Here is a 17,857-nt window from a genome sequence, read left to right on the forward strand (position 1 = left end):
AAAATGATGGAGCAAAGTTTCCAAGTTCAAAGTAAAATATTCAACAAATGCTAGATCAAGAGAAGAACAAGGATAATGAAGAAGATCAATTGTCTCCTATACATATCAAATTCTACATGTCCAGAGAAACATGACTTAAAATCACATGTTTAGCTGTGATAAATTCAAAAGCGACAAAGAATCTAATGTTTTATGGAACATGGATAATGATGGGAAACCTACGAGTCATCGAGCTAGAGGAGATAGTGTATACAAGTTAAAAATGCCAATTTCTAGCTTTGGAATGATAGAAGCCGTACTCAAGTTGAATACTGGGGAGTACAGGGATACTTTCCAAATAATTGACTCCCATCACATCAAAGAGAGTTTGATTCTGATAGAAAGCTGGAGGAACATCTTCTTTTGTTGACAACAACCAAAAGCCTTGACAATGACAACAATAAGACTCTATGAAGCTTCTCAAGTCCATGCAAAAAAATAACAACCAAGTATCACAGGAAAAGGTAAAGCTAAAGTAAATACTTAAGAAAATCAACCTCACAAGACGACTTTACCTTCAACAAGCCTCCATCAAAATTCCCATGTAGCCTCTACCTCAAGAGCCGCACCATAACAATGCAATAGAGACCAAAGGTAAAAGTCTATCAACCAAAGTTTCTATCACCAAAAAGCATCCAGAAGAAGCCGAAGAGAATCCAATCAAGTGTTAGTATCCAAAGCGAACATCAAATTCAAAGACCCAGTTTGGATACATGAAGCACAAGTTCATTATCAACAACAAAAGGTAATAGGGTGGGTTGCATCAAATGAGTCAATCATTGCTCAATTTTATTTCCAAGAAAGCATTAATGTTTGGGCCAAAAAGCCTAAAGTAACAGCCTTGCTCTACTAACCTCAAGAAGGAAGTTCTAGAAAGAGCAAGCAGAGCTATCAATGGAAGAAAAACAACTCAAGCAGGAGAAAGAACAATAGCAAAAGACAAATGAAAGGACCTTCAAAGCAAGAAGCAATGCATCAAGTATGGGTGCCAAAGTCAGACCTCAGCCAAGATACCCAACAAACACAAGTGAAGCAACGGATGATTCCAGTCAAGCTACTCAAAGCGCAAAGATTTTACAAAGGTAACACTCAAATATGGTTACCAAAATTCGTAGCTCAACATGGAATAACAAAGATCAATCACGGAACAAAGTGCTCCACCCAAAAGCAAACAAGGATAACCAAGAGCCAACAGAAGCCAATCACAATTGAGGGTGACGCAACCTCTAGATGGATACCTCGTTTCCAACTACAAAAGCAAGGCTACTACAATGGAAAAAATCAAATATGGATATTGAAGCCTAGTCTCCATCAAGCCAAAGTAGAAGAGCAAATGCCAAAGACGGTCACACACGGACCAAAGACGAGGTGGTTCCAAAATCTCTTGCAGAAACTCATTCACAAAGAACCCACACACATCAACAATCGCTTCTCATGGGAGAAAAAACAAAAGCTCCAACATCCGAAGAACTTGTTTCACAAGGCATTGACAACATACAACAAGCAAGTCAAAAGGAGCCAAAATATGCCAACCTACTGGACAAATGGTGGCAACCATAAACCAACACAATGAAAGAGGCCTAAATTTCCAAGAACTTATGGAATTGGGGTTTTATCCTTGAACAAGTAAGTCCAAGACGCCATTAAAAATACATGGTATACTAGTCAGAGTTGAAAAGCTAAGCCACCAAATGAGCAAGACGCCCGGGGGATTCACCATGGAAAACTTACCGCACCACGTAAGTGCAAGGGAGGGTTTTTTTTTTCAAATTACATAAGCATATAAGTTAGGTGCAGGCCCCCAATAATTTATCTCCCAAGCTTAAAAATAAGGGACGGGGTATTATATTGATTGGTGGTGGTGGTGGTGGGGGGGGGGGGGGGGGGGGGAGAAGTGAGAAAAGGAAAAAATGAGAGGATATTTTTTTGTCTCAAAATTATCGCTTCCCAAAAGAGTCTTCCCTTGAACTTTTGAGTCAATAGCTACAAAGATCCATGCAAGAACTAACACTGCTTTGTATCAATTGCTTGTTTTGTGACTAGAGTTCATTTGTTGAGGGATGAAATCTATAAAGAGTTGTATAACACAACTTTATGACCTTTTTTTTTGAGTAATTTAGATGGGGTCGAATTGGACGATTAGCTAGAGTGCAAGCTGAGTGGGTACATACTTTGAAAGTCAAACTAAGACACATTGAGGGTACATCTACTTATCAACATTAGTGGTTCCTTAGTACACTGCCAGTCACTATGCTACTCGCTCTTTGACTAGTTTTACTTAGCTAGATCATGTGAGACCTAAATTTTATATGTAAGATAGGGGTATGATAATTTCCTGCATTGATTGTCGTATAAGCGTAGAAAGGGGGGTCATATTCCCTAATATGAGTCGAGTTGTTAACTCGCAGGTGGCGTCCCGGTTTTATATAGAGTGAATCCCCCGGGGCGAGACGTTAGTCCCAAAGCTTCAAGTAATATTCTCTAAGCATCTTAGCTAGTTTAGTAGAAAATTTTAGCATATTTATGTTGTGTTGCTCATGCTGTTATAGGTGAGCATAAGAGTCGAAGTCTATGTATTTAAGCCTGGGAAGTGAAGGAGAAGGTCCAAAAGACAGTCATGAATTGAGCATAGTGAGGTATGAGTGGATAAGCTTTTACATCAAAAATCCTTATTGGAAACATGGAAGCTATTGTGACGTCCTTTGATGTCAGATGTGCTACATGTGTTCCTTGAAGCACCCATCAAATTCCTCTTTCCACTGCATGCTTTTGTTTGAAAATTTCTCATAAGCATATAGAGTGTTCCATAATTAGCACTTGCATTAGGCACTCTTTGTTTGTTTCTCCCAAGCACTCACCTTGCATTACATGTACTTCAAGTGGAGTTTCTCAACTCCAATAACAACATATACCAAACAAACTTTTCTCCCATTGGGTTTTTTCCCTTTGATTATCCAGATTTTAAGACCCTAATCTAGAAACCCTCATCAACATCTTCTTGTATACATTCCTTCTACATCAGCAATAAGGGAATGAATGCCCAAATCAATCGACAATGACTTGGAACAAGAGTTACAAATTTCAACATACTTATCAAGAGCATCTCTTATCTTCAAGGACGACAACAAAGCTCGATTAAAAAATGGAAAAACAACAAAAGGCTTCATGAAACAGGGGCTATATGTACAAAAATGGCATATAAAGACAACGGGAAAACTGGAAATTGAAATCCGATTATGCATCAACAACACACAAAAGATATGCAAGACTCAAGGAAGGGGGGAGTGTCATCAACAACAAAGCACTCCCCAAGTGAAAAGACCAACCTTTAAGACAAAGCTAAAGACAACCCACGTGGCCTGACACCACATTTGTACTCTATTATTTTTTTGGTGATACTCTGTGTAAATCCTGAATCCACAGTAGTAGGTCAATTTCTTAAGATGTAATTAAATTTATGGATGATTGTAAAGGTCCATGTGAGCCGGCTAATGGCCATTTAGAAAGCCCTAGATATAAAGGTCAATAACTTTAATGTAAAAGGAGGCTTATCTTTGGAAAATTGAAAGAAGGTTTGAAATGTACGCTCAAGCTACGAAGTTGCTCCAACTTGTAATCAACTTTTCTAATGAATGGGTAATCCATTTTTGATTTTGAAACTTGCGTTGTGTTCCTCTCTCTTTTCTCTTTCAATCAAGAGTAAGGATTGGTAATTTTGTTGAGGTTCTTGACTACATGTGTGTGGGTCTTAATTGCAAATTTGAGTGCTGAAATCACTTTTTTTGACGTTTTGACTACAAAAGAGTGTTCCTATACCATACGGCGACCTTTTTGGAAAAATCTGCTCCAGTTTTCAGAACCTTTTTCATGATAAATAGCACCTTGTTGGATTGCAGCCAAACTTGGTAGGATAGTGCCGCTAGGTATCTTAGACCTCCTCCTAAAGTTTTGCTGCATTTCAAATCCGTCTGAGTGCCAAAGTAATGGTGTGATGACCTAGAGCAGTGAGAAAGGACATAGGCAAATTTCCCTAATCATTGAGTGGTGATTTTTTTGTTGGGTTGATGTGTTTGCTTGTTAGACTTCTTGAGATTGCCAACCTCAAAGAGTCTCTGTACCCTATCTGAGTCACTTCCCTGAGTATTGACATTATGTTAGTGCTAGAGAGCTATGCTACAATCGTCCCTGGGGCGGAGACCCGCTAACATTGCTTTAAAAAATGCACTCCATTTGGCATATAAATCAGCCAAGGCATTGTTCAAACACAACTCCTCGCTGACATACCAACCAAACTAGTACCAAGTTCAAATTTAATTGCATCCCTATAAAATTTTCCTTCTCTTCAAATTGACATGGTTTGCATCTTTTATCCCCGTTTCCCATTCCTGGAAGCAGAGTGACACGACACTATGACGCTCTAGCGTAATTATGACTTTCCTATATTGCCTTGGCATATTTACAGTGCCGTTTTTTATACAAATAATTCTTGTCAAAATCTTGTTTAATCCCATTTGTTCATCATATGACCGTGTTTATATCCAATAGTGACTAATAATAATACTTGTAGGTTTAGGTCATTTTAAAAAGCACAGTGCTTTTCAAAAATGCTAAAAGTCACGAAAAGCTAAAAGTAGCATAAAAAGCAAAAAAAGAAAGATTTTTAAAAATTGAACCACGGGTTCTACTTGTCCACATGAATAAGAAATTTGATTCGCTTTTTTATTAAAAAACATTAAAGATCATAAAAACTAAAAATAGCATAAAAAGCAGTCGAAAAGTAGATTTTTACAAAATCGAACCATAGCATCCCCACCAAGACTAGTAGTTTAGGGATCCGATCGTGCTTTTCAAAAAAAGTATCTAAAAGCAAGAAAAAGTTTTTAAAAATTCAAAACTGAGCTAGGAACATGAAAATGACCTTGATTTTCATGCAAAAACCTTACAACATTGCCAAACGAGAATTTTAAAAGAGACCCAAAAATAGGGGATCTTACATTTAGCACTCACTACTATATATATGGGCCCATCTCTACTCATATGACATGGTTAGTGACTATTCTCACACTCCATAAAGATACAATTTGATCTCTCATTTCTCCCTCTACTACTATTGACTAGTCTTGTGATATTCCCTTGAGCATAGGGTCTTTCATCAATATAAATCCATGATCCACAATTAGCACAAACCCCATATGTTGTCATACTTCTGAAAAAAGCGAACAAATGCATGCCATGTGCCCCAACCATGCATGGCCCACAAAATGAGATAATGATCACCTTCAACTTTGAAAGCACATGTAAATCATGTGCAATAAAGAGACATTGTCCACCACTGGGATTGGTAGATGGTGCATCACATAGTGAGCACCCCAAAAGCTGAAAATCTCTTCGTCTGTCTCTTGGAAGGGCTGCTCCCAACCACCCTCCATAGCATCCAGGATCATATATTTAAAGGAGAGATAGCAAAGGATTAGGCAATGAATGATCACTCAATGTCTCTGATTGGGCACCTGGAGGCAATGATGCCTTCATTTGCAACAAAAAAATGGCTCGACCATCACTTGTACATGGGAGCAATGAAGGATCAACTCCACGGTCTTCACAATCCTCATCAAATCGAGAATGTAGAAGTGGTACATGCTGAATAATGCATCATTATTTATTATATCAAGGTGAGACATGAATGGAACAAGATAGTTGTATGGTATAAACTTGGAAATGAATTTATCCATAGTTTTCAAATGGCATCACTTACCATGGGATGCTTCTCTTACTCTTGGAATGGCATATCAGGTCATGGAACATATTACTCCATATTGGGCAAAACATATGCCCCGTATCTGTGGATGAGTACCTTGGCATGATGCACACCAACATGAGATTATTTCAATGTAATATGTTAATGAGTCACTTAGTGTTGCAGATGATGTGGAAGAAGGGGAACCCACTCCTCTCTCAACAAGGGGCCACTTTGTGCATGGTTTTCTTGCATATACTTTTGTGGGTTCTTGAGGACTGTTGTTTGTAGGTGATGTTTGAGCATGCCTATGGTTGCAAGAAGGTGACATTGCATGTGTGTCTATCTTTTGATCTATCTATCTATCACTCTATCTACTTATCTATTTATGTACCTACATATATATGTCTACTTTTGTGGTTAATGGGGGAGGTGATTTTTTGCCCTGTCTATGGTTGTAGGAAGGAAACACAACATGAGTGCCTGTTTTTTGGTGTGTCTATCTATCAATCTATCTATCTATTTATCTATCCACCTACCTACATACATGTGTCTATATATCCATCTGCATGTTTATTGATCATAATTGTGAAACCTTGTAGCACACTACTGTTAAATGCCTAGAGAACTTGTGTGCATCCCTAAGCATACACGCCCACCTGTGATGTGCAGAGATTCTTGGAGGCACTTTAGGAAATAAATTTTCTTGATTGTGACATGGCCTCAACAAAAGGTACACAAAATAAATCCATTTAATGCATATAATAGATGCTTCTCTAATAGCATTAAGTATAGATTCATATAAATAATCTACATTGGCCTTTAATTTGTAGGAGGTAACACATGCTTGTGTCCAATCAAGGTATGCCTCTCTGCTTGACAGATGGGCTCTAGTGGCTTTTGAGCACTCTTTGTAGGTTTACAAGTTCTCTATTCGTCCATGTATAGATATTTGCCTATATATGTATCAGTATCTGTGTAATTATGATTGCATGTGTATTCAATTTACCTCTTACTTATATATATGCAATTTTATGACAGAGAAAGAATTATGGTCGAGCACCATCTACGGACAAGATACGGAAAGCCACACTTCACGGCTATAGAGTGCTATAAAGGGGAATGTCTCCACCCAATGATTTTTTAAGTAATTATATCAAAATCCCTTTTTGCCAATAAAAATTTGTATATACCTTATATGTTATGTGGTTTTCTATATTCAAATAGCTAGTAGATATTTTAAATGACAAGAGTGACATGGACGAGGTTGCTTGGTAGATAGCAGTAGGACTAGCATCCTTGGAATTGGTGGAGAGAATACATCAGGAGAACTCTTCTTCTGATGACTTCGATTAGGATTGTATTGACATCGCCACTTATTGTTATTTTTGTAGACATTTTACTGCGCATGATTGATTTTATAGCATGGCATTTTTATGTGATATTGGTTGATTACTTTGATAGTTTATCAATTTTCCATATCATTGTGTTTTGGAACATTATCTTTTTTTATATATGTGTTTTGGATTTTACACATATGTGTTACATCTATAAATCTACAAATTAAAATGCTGATTGATTGCAAAATTTAATTTACACTATCGTAATCGATGTCCGTCATTGCTTTTATAGAGCCAATGTATGTTGATTTTTGTGTCTTTTGTTGACGACAAGGGCATGCACGAGAGAGAGAGAGAGAGAGAGAGAGAGAGAGAGAGAGAGAGAGAGAGAGAGAGAGAGAGAGAGAGAGAGAGAGAGAGAGAGAGAGAGAGAGAGAGAGAGAGAGAGAGAGAGAGAGAGAGAGAGAGAGAGAGAGAGAGAGAGTATGTGAACTCAGTAGGTGAAGATCTAAAAAACACTCATTCACTAAAAAGGTCCTTTATACAACCCTAAATGGGTCTTTTATAGGCCGGGTCGTTTATGAGACCCAAATTGGGTGGTTTATACGACCTAAATTAAGTGGTTTCTATAGCAACTCTTGTTTCACCTTATTCAAGAAATGCACCAGTAAACCAAATCATGAAACACATCCCAACACAAATATTTGGTTAGTAAATTTGCATTATCTTCCTTTAAATACCTAAGCTTGCACGTCCCACTAATCAAATCCACCGGTGGATTTGATCACTAATCAAATCCACCGGTAAACCAAATCATGAAACACATCCCAACACAAATATTTGGTCAGTAAATTTGCATTATCTTCCTTTAAATACCTAAGCTTGCACGTCCCACTTTGTACAATAATCTGTACACGTCTAAATATATCTTCATTGAGACTATTTTGTTGCCGGTTGATTGGACCTATAAAGTCCAAACCCTTTTTTTGCATGAATGGTTCAAGTGGCAAAATTGGATTAAGGGATTATCTATCCTTATTAACTGGTTGCCCAATCCGTTGGCAGACATCACATTAAGCTGTGACCCTCATTGCTTTCGCATGAACTATAGGCCACCAGAGCCTTGCTTAGAATACCTTTGCAATTAATGGTCCAGACAAATGTTTCCCAACAATACCTTCATGGGCCTTCTCAATAATTACTTGTTCTGGTCCAGGAACACATAAGAGCAGTGCACCCCAAAGATATCTATGATAAAGTTGACCCAATAGGAGTTCAAAATTGTTACTTTTCAATGCTACTCGCTTCCTCTAATTGACCATCAAATGGGCCACCACACATATTCCACACGCATCACACACCCCACACACTCGACGCTCGCGCGCATGTACACACGATTAGACACATTTAGAGCAGATACGTCTGAGAGTTAGGTTTTTCCGATTGCACGCATAAACCTTGATATAGTGCATATTTTGATTTTAGTCTACATTCGACGAGTTAACGAGGTTTAGAGGCCTATCACACGCCGAGAGCGCACATATGATGGTCATGACCACTTCGTGCTCTGAGTACACATTGCTCACACTTGTAGGCGAGCACAGAGGCCGGCCCTTTCACACGGACACATATGGACATTTCTTTGTCCAGTGTCGTGCCTCCTTTGGCCCCACACAGACCCTCCAGGTGGTGCGAGTCCTTCCCGACGACACGTGGGATGGCACATTTAGAGATGACTATCGCGCCACGTATGTGGTCGACCATTTGATTAGGCTAGAGGAGATAGAGCTAGTATACGCAGATGATTGCCTTGAGGCCTTCGACCATCCCGTGTAGGTTACATTATAGCGGGTAGGTCCTCAAGAGATCTATATAGATAGTGCTCAGTGCATATATCAATTAGAGTGTCGCACTTCTAGTAGACACCTATCCACAGATGTTGTGACACTAGTTGGCGAGCCTAAAGACAGATGCTACATGAGCACCACAGGCACTGAGCTTTACTTTTTGACTTGTGGATTGCCGTACGATCCTCGAATGACCCAGCGCCCTACTTCGAGTAGGAGTGCCTCACCTCCTTTAGACACAGATCCACCACCCACATCACTCAAGAAACCACCGCTAGGATTCTCCTCACCTAGACTTGATTTGCCGCCCAGAATTTCGAGATATCACGAGTCTAGAGCGATGTACACGGCTATTGCTAGCCCTTTGTGTACCACTCAAAATGAGCCACAGATAGAGACCCAGAGCCTTCGAGACACGTACTTTAGAGAGTCTCAACCACGACACCTTGCACCATCTAGAGACCCATGCCAGCCTTTGATGACACAGATTAGAGAGCATACGAGAGAGTCTATGATGACCACATCACCCCAGTTGAGAGCACCAGAGGTAGGGCCGGTAGACCACCCATTGTAGATATGAGTGCCCCTAGACCACTGACCCCCACCCTTCAGACACTGTCCGAGACCAGAGAGACTAGGGATAGCATGAGAGATATAGACGGTCAGATCTTGCATATAGTAGGCCGATCTCCACGAGGGGTTGCATATTATGTTGACACTTATGATCACCCCTTTGTGAGGCTAGCCACCCCTCAGCGCATGTTGTCTACACCTAGGCAGATTGTGAGAGCCTACCCACAGGCCGATAGAGCAGTTTTCATTGATGAGCTCGGAGAGCAGTATCTCTTGATTGAGACCCTTGATTTTGATGACATTGAGCGAGCACACCCAGATGACAGCCTAGACAAATAGACACATCCTAGGCTAGTGGAGCTTCAGAGAGTTCAGCAAACCGTGACCTATCTAGATGAGCTTGTTCGTAGGTACAGACGCCTGACGAGTGGTGGATCTAGAGATCCTTCAGCCCGCCTTCTTGCATATTTGATAGGAGATCCACGTGAGCGAGTTTATAGGGATGTCGATCATGCAGTATATGTTTTGACTATAGGTCTACCCTACTCCCCTCTACTTAGACATGATGATTTATGTTTACCCACGACGACCACGCTAGCTCCACAGCTACCGAGAGCTCCGAGTCCTCTAGAGACACCACTAGAGAGATCACCTCCTAGGATTCTTTTGTCATGTCGTATTCTACCACCTTGGGAGATGCTAGATGAGGATGATAGTGTGCCACGAGAGATAGCTCCAGCACCTAGCCTGCCACCACGGGTAGAGCCCCTGAGACTAGAGCCCAGTCAGAGTATTGTTAGGGAGCCTACACCACCTACCACACTTATCCACGAGACTTCCAGCACATAGCGAGAGATCTTACAGAGTCATAGAGTGAGTGACTCCGATGGCTTTGTTATAGATGAGACCCCTCCACAGATTCTAGCTGCCCTTGAGCATCCTTGTTTAGATCTGCCGACCTCACAGAGGCCCTTAGAGATAGCTGTCGAGCTAGAGCCATCTACGAGAGTAGATCCCCCTATGAGAGAAGATGCAGAGCTGACAGCATTTCTATCCCACTCTTTTAGCTTGCATAGCGGTGTCATAGCCAGGGAGTCACAGAGAGAGAAGCCACCACATATAGATGTTGCCCTAGTGCTATCTACGAGTGCCGATTCACGATCAGATCACCCAATTGAGCGGAGACCAGCCACAAGCCGTACTTTTCTAGATCAGGTTCCTAGAGACCACATTACTGACACCACAGATACATGGACGTACACGGACTAGAGTGACCTCTACTGACACCCTCTGTAGGGATACGATAGAGCCTGCTAGACTTATTTGGAGACCATGTACACGGGCATCTCAGCCATGTGTAAAGCCTTCTCTAGGCAAAGGCTCTGAGGAGTAGTGCCACTGAGGAGCGACACACAATATATCAGGCACGTAGCTCTCCACGTAGAACTTCCAGGACAACCCAACAGGTATTTGTTCCCCGTGACGAGATACATGCTAGATTTTTACCTTGTGATGACACGATCATATTTCTAAAGAGCCATATGACTGACGATGGACTTTCACATGGTTGGCTCACATCTAGACGGTCACTTGAGGCACACGATTACTTTGAGGGACAAAGACATGTTTGGGTACCTAGACCACGAGCGGTAGCACACCCAGCGCATACAAGATCATACCCTAGAGCGAGACCTCCATGAGCCAGATGTCGAGAGATGAGACTACCCCTAGAGAGGTCGGTACCTTCACAGCAGATAGTATGTCCTAGAGCTAGATGCACACGTAGACACGCTAGGAGATCTCAGACTGACATCCCTACGAGAGCGTGAGCATTGCAAATTTGGCTACTGAAGAGCCTTCCACAGACTATTCGAGTAGAGGCTGATGCCCCCCCTACGCCCATTCCTTGTGCTGTTGAACAGACTTTACATATGGAGTTAGGTGTTAGCCAACTCTTGACTATTAGAGATCGAGCTAAGAGATTGCAGATCATGCTTCATGGTGAGAGCTCTCTCTTGACTCCTAGTTGCATGAGATTTGAGATTTGTACACATTGATATGTGCACTAGATTTATTTGCATATACCAGAGGCACTTTTTTCCCTTTTGGGTTTTTTCCCTCTGGATATCCAGGTTTTAGACCCTAGCTTAGATGTTTTATTTTATTATTCTGTTACTTTTGTTATTTTATCTTGCTGCTGACATACCTCTTGGAGGTACAGTGCTTTTGTTGATCTTTTGATGCAGCACGCAGACAGACATTAGCTTGCCCATAGAGATTGGACGACCATGTAGACATGATGTATCTCTAGATATGAGGAGCTTCCATGACATCGACCTCTTCATTGAGCCCATGTACAGGTGTACTCCTTCCTATGCTATATGGTTTTGTACATTTATATTTGTTGACTTTGGATTCTTCTTGGTTTGATTAAGTGCATTCAATTATGTTTTGTTATCTGCCATTAAAGATGTATAAACTTGTCTTTTCTTTAGTTAATTGACTTAGAGTTTAGTTTTATTGATGAGCCTTGAGGTTAGGAAGCCGTGACTTTAGGTTAACTCATTTACTTGACTACTAGTCCTAGTTGGTAAAATTATTTGAGTGTTTGAAACCTTAGGAGTGTTTTAAGCATAGAGACGCTTTCTCACCTAAACAACAGTGAAAATACAAAGGAAATGGAAGAAAAACAAAAGTGCCACAAGTGTAAAATCTTAAGCTAGAAGAGAAATCCTGGATTGATTTGGTACTTCACGCACATGTATTGCCTATGGTACTAGAGCCCTAGAGGTTCCCAGTGTGGGTGCTTTTCTTTGAGAAGCAAAAAGGCCCGGGTACACAAATAAGCACACAAATCAAATGATTTTGCAAAATGTGAAAAATAACAAATGAAAATCAAGAAAAATGAAATGAGAAAGACTTCCATTGACCTTCAAGTAAAAAAATTTCAAGCTTTTGTTTCGAGTTGTGAGAGTTAGTTAGCTAATCTATGACGGACATAATTAGGGAATCTTGCATTGGGATAAATTTACTAACTTAGCTAGTACTAGAGTAAATGTTTTAGCCCTTAGTCGTAGCTAACTAATTGATAGACTCATTCATAAGCCCAAAACTGTTGATTAATTAATTTCAACAAGTGCAATTTATTTTTCCTTAATGGCAGTGTAACATTTCATAATTCTTTGCATTTACTCATTACTACATGTGCTTTTCCTTTTCCTTATGCCTTATCACCATATTTTGAGCATGCTACCTCATCCACCTTTTTCTTTTTGCAGGCACATTCTTTCTCAAGCATCTACCACGACATGGCTTTGTCAGGGACGACAAAGCTTCAGAAGGGGAGAGTGTTGACAAGTGAGCATCAACGACATGCATTATGCTTCCATTGGTGTTCCACAGTGGGTTCCAAGTTGTACATTGATGATTAGATGAGCCTAGATACCTGCAGCATGTTATACATTTTTTGGCCGGCCGTCCATTTTTAAAAGCCCTTGTATATAAGTCAATTCACAAGATGTGAAAGGGCATTCTTAGAGAAGAGAGTGTGAGGGAGTGTGGAGAAGAAGAGAGGAGTGGCTATGGAGCTTGGATCTTCCACATCATATGTAGTAGTCATTGGGATTAATGGAAGCTAAGTTCTCTCTACTTTCTCTTGTCTTTCAAGCTTATGTGTGTTAATGGTGTATGATTAGTGTTAATATTCTCTTCTCTCTCAAGTTTTTCCTCTTGTTTGAGCATTCTTGCTTCACATGTGTGCTAGATTAGAGTGTGTGTGTGTACGTGGGCTACATACATCTCTCTCATTAGGCTTCTTTGTGTATGCTTAATGTGTGATTAGAGTGTGTGTGCTTGAGATTAGAGCAAAGTGATACTCCATTGTCTGCATGATTAGAGAGTTAGAGTGTAGATTGAGAGTGTGTGTGCATAGATCTTGCTTCATTGGCTTTCCCTCTTCTCCTCTCTTACTTTACCCCTCTTCCTAGAGTCCTCATTCCGTCACATTAGGTGCATCCATGCCTCCATGCACTAGCCGGGTTCCGATCCACTGGATTGACATTATGTCGGTGGGTTGTGCGCTGTGCTATGACCGCCAACATCGAGAAAATACAAACGACTTCGAAGATGACTCGTGTACTTCTAAAAACGCAATCGAACTTCAAAGATGACTCGTGCACTTCTAAAAATGTAAACGGAGTTTGGTTAGGTTAGGTTATAGGTTAGGTAGATGTTATAAGATAGGTTACATTAAGTTAGGTTAGGTATAGGTTTTACGTTAGGCTAGATAATATTATAGGCTAGGCATAATGATTATAGGTTAAGTTCGAGCTAGCGTGAAATTAATAGTAGTAAAAACACAATCGGACTTCGAAGATGACTCGTGTACTTCTAAAAACGCAAACAGGCTTCGGTTAGGTTAGGTTAAAGGTTAGGTAGATGTTATAAGTTAGGTTATATACATTAAGTTGAGTTAGGTATAGGTTTTACGTTAGGTTAGATTATAGGTTAGGCATAACGATTATAGGTTAGGTTAGAGCTATCGTCAAATTAATAGTAGAAAAAACGCAATCGAACTTCGAAGATGACTCGTGTACTTCTAAAAACGCCAACGGACTTCGGTTAGGTTAGGTTTAGGTTATAAGTTAGGCTACATTAAGTTAGGTTAGGGTTATGTTATAGGTTAGGTTAGAGCTAGTGTCAAATTAATAGTAGAAAAAACGCAATCAGACTTCAAAAGTGCACACAGACTGGAAGAACCTTAATATATAGTCATTGACCAATAAAGACGAGATTATTACCCTGTGGTCCTAATCTCCGTGCACCTCTAGACCGAGGTGTGCGGGGATCGGGCCTGGCTAGAGAATGTGCGGTTGTTAGAGCTAGCAGAAAATAGTTGAAAAAATGCAATCGGACTTCAAAAGTGCACACAGAATTCAAGAACTTTAATATATAGTCATTGACAATAAAGACGAGATTATTACCATGTAGTCCTAATCTCCGTGCACCTCTAGACCGAGGTGTGCGGGGATCGGGCCTGGCTAGAGAATGTGAGGTTGTTAAAGCTTGTAGTTATAACAACTAGAGTGTTTTAATTCTTTGTTGCATCATTGGTAGATAAAGTATGGACGATAGGATGGCGTGTCCTTGTGCGCATTACAAGCATCAGATCTTTCAAAAATGAAAAATCTGTGACCAACACATACGCAATCACGATCTCTTTCCGATAGAGAAATTACAAGACCTGCGCTATCGATCTCATGGTCTAGAGATTGAAGGTCAAAGTCTGCAAGTAGATATTGCTCCAACTTCATTCCATAGAAGACAATTTTCAAACGAGCAACCATCGACTAAGTCCTCCTAACCAATACCTGAAGCGGCATTTCAAGAAGTAGAGATGGAGCAGATGTTGGACGCGTTCTTTGACATGGATTCCAACATAGAAGGCGACAACATTGAACGCAGTACTGTGGACCAACCTCAACCATCCCGTTCATATCGACGGCATGATAGCAACAATGAGGAGATCAAGATGATGCAAAGTCTTTCACTCATGCCGCTCTACACTAGTGCAAAAATCTCATTTCTCCATACTGCATTGGCAATTCTTAATTTGCAGTCTGTCTACGGTTGGTCGGATGCCTCAGTCACAGATATTTTCAGGTAAACTATGTTGAAGATGATGAAACAGGAAACAGAAGAAAGACAACAACTCAGAGTAGGAAGAAGATGGAGAAGGAGAAGACACAGAGCTTGCGTACGAGATCTCTGTAGTCTCTCTCTCTCTGTATTAGAATAATAGTTTATCTACAAACTCAGAGCTACAAAGCTTATATGAAACCCTAAGAGATAAGGTGTCGTTTCACACCAGATGTCCAGGGGAAAAAACCCAGTGGGAGAAAAGTGCCCCTGGTGAAGCGCGTATACACACTAACACTACTACATGTCTACAAATCCCCCCTGTAGTGATAGTGTGAATCCGTACAAGGTAGCAGATCATCATGTGTATGAGAGTAAGCGCAAAGCTTTTCGGAAAGCTTCAAACTTTTCTTGTGATAACGCCTTCGTAAATAGATCTGCAATGTTATCCTGTGTAGGACAGTAAGTTAGTGTGATCTCCCCTGCATGTAGCCTTTCCCTGACATAGTGGTAGTGAACCTCTATGTGCTTTGTTCTTGCATGATATACTAGATTCCTTGCGACTGCCATAGCACTCTGACTGTCAGTGAAAATGGTAGTGGGTGCCTGTTGACACTCACAAAGATCTGCCAATAACCTGCGTATCCATACACAATCAACTGTTGCCGTGAAAGCTGCCTTGTACTCAGCTTCACAAGTTGATGTAGCCACTGTGGGTTGCTTCTTGCTTAGCCAAGATATACATGCATTTCCCAAGAAAAAACAATTGCCACTTGTGGAATGTCGTGTGTCAAAATCACCAGCCCAATCTGAATCGCTGTAACCAAGAAGCTGCATAGAACTGTTCTTTCCATACATATCCCCCCTTGGAAAGAACATGGCAAGATTAGGGGTACCTGAAAGGTAACGAAGTATGCACTTCACAGCCTGCCAATGATGCATACCTAGGCTGTGCATAAATCTGCTAGCTTGTGAAACCCCAAATTGAATGTCTGGACGAGTGTTGCCTGCCAAATATATCAAGCAACCAGCGGCTACTGCATAAGTATGTACATCAAAAGGTTCTCCAACATCATGCATGCTCAACTTTGATCCAGTTTCTACGGGTGTAGAGATTGGCTTACAATTTTGCATACCAAACTTGTCCAAAATTTTATGCAAATATTTTGCTTGCAACATGTATATGCCATCCTCTGATTGCACAAACTGAATACCCAAGTAATAATGTAGCAAACCAAGATCAGACATCTCAAAGGTTTTTCTCAAAGCATCTTTAAACACTTCAATTTCATCTGCACTATTGCCTGTAAGAAGCATATCATCCACATAAAGTGTTAGCATAATGAGAACTCCATCCCTCTTTTTGACATACAAAGTACTTTCTGTTGGACTATTCTGAAATCCCTGGCCAATCAAATAAGTATGTATCTCTCATACCATGCTCTTGGAGCTTGTTTGAGACCATACAAAGCTTTACGCAATCTACATACCTTTTGCTCTTGACCTTTTACAATAAAACCACTTGGTTGACTTACATAAACTTCTTCCTGCAAATCACCATTCAAAAAAGCAGCTTTGATATCCAACTGATGCACTTTCCAACCATGATGAGCAGCAATTGCAACTAGTGATCTAACTGTGGACGCACGAGAAGTAGGAGCAAAGGTTTCATCATAATCTATGCCTTTCTGTTGCGCATAGCCTTTTGCCACAAGCCTTGCTTTGTACCTGTCAACAATACCATCTTGTTTCCTTTTTACCTTAAAAACCCACTTTGTACCAATAGGTTTTTTACTTGTAGGCAAGTCCACTAGATCCCATGTATGATTCTTATGAATAGAATCAATTTCTTCTTGATCCCTGGAACATATAAGACATCTGGCAAGCATAAATCTGAACCATCTGAAATGGTAATCAAAATCTTACCAACGCCTTTGATTGGATAAGAAGCATTATTTGCACATGTCACCTTCTTTCCTGTTGGAGCTACATCCAATGAACAAAAAAAATCCTTCCTTGAAGTAATATGCCTGGATGCACCACTATCAAAGTACCAAATCATTTGTGTCTTGTCAACACTATAAGCAGAAAAATATGAACATACTACGAAAGCATAAGAATCCTGCACAAAGTTTGCAAACTCTTCTTTAGCTGTAGAAGAATCACCAGACGCTGAAACAACCAAACTTGACTCTTTCTTCTTTTCTTTAGCAATTTGCTTTTTACACTCACTAATGTAGTGACCAGGTTTCTTGCAGTAGTGACATTTACCTTTCTTCTTGGACTTGTCAGAATCACCTTTAGACTTCTCTGAAGATTGTCTATCCACCTGTAAAGACTTGTTCTTATGTGATTGATCCTCCTGCAATAGCAAAGCCACTAACTCTTCAAAATGAAGAGGCTCAGGATTAGCTCGCAAAGACAGAGTCAAAGAAGTCGGAAAAGTCAAATAAGATGGTGGTAGTGAATTGAGTGTTTTGGAAACCAAGTCCTTCTTTGGAATCACTTCATCAATGCTAAGCAATTGCTCTTTAAGATCCTTGATTTTTGTAAGATGCTCGACGATATCGTCACCTTCGTCCATCTGTATTTTGTCAAGTTGTTTCTTCAAAAACTCTATTCTGGCAGCATTTCTTCCTCCAAACATAGCTTGCAGAGTGTTCCAAGCATCCTCAGAAGTTCTG

At 40.4% G+C, this 17,857-nt stretch overlaps 1 pseudogene; it reads left to right on the top strand.

Moving 5' to 3' along the window:
• The first annotated feature begins 9,093 nt into the window (after positions 1-9,093).
• On the top strand, positions 9,094-9,875 carry LOC147429095 (uncharacterized; annotated as a pseudogene).
• Positions 9,876-17,857: the final 7,982 nt, after the last annotated feature.

The sequence above is a fragment of the Adiantum capillus-veneris genome, chromosome 22 (assembly GCF_014529385.1).
Source record: "Adiantum capillus-veneris isolate H3 chromosome 22, ASM1452938v2, whole genome shotgun sequence".
Classification (NCBI taxonomy): domain Eukaryota; kingdom Viridiplantae; phylum Streptophyta; class Polypodiopsida; order Polypodiales; family Pteridaceae; genus Adiantum; species Adiantum capillus-veneris.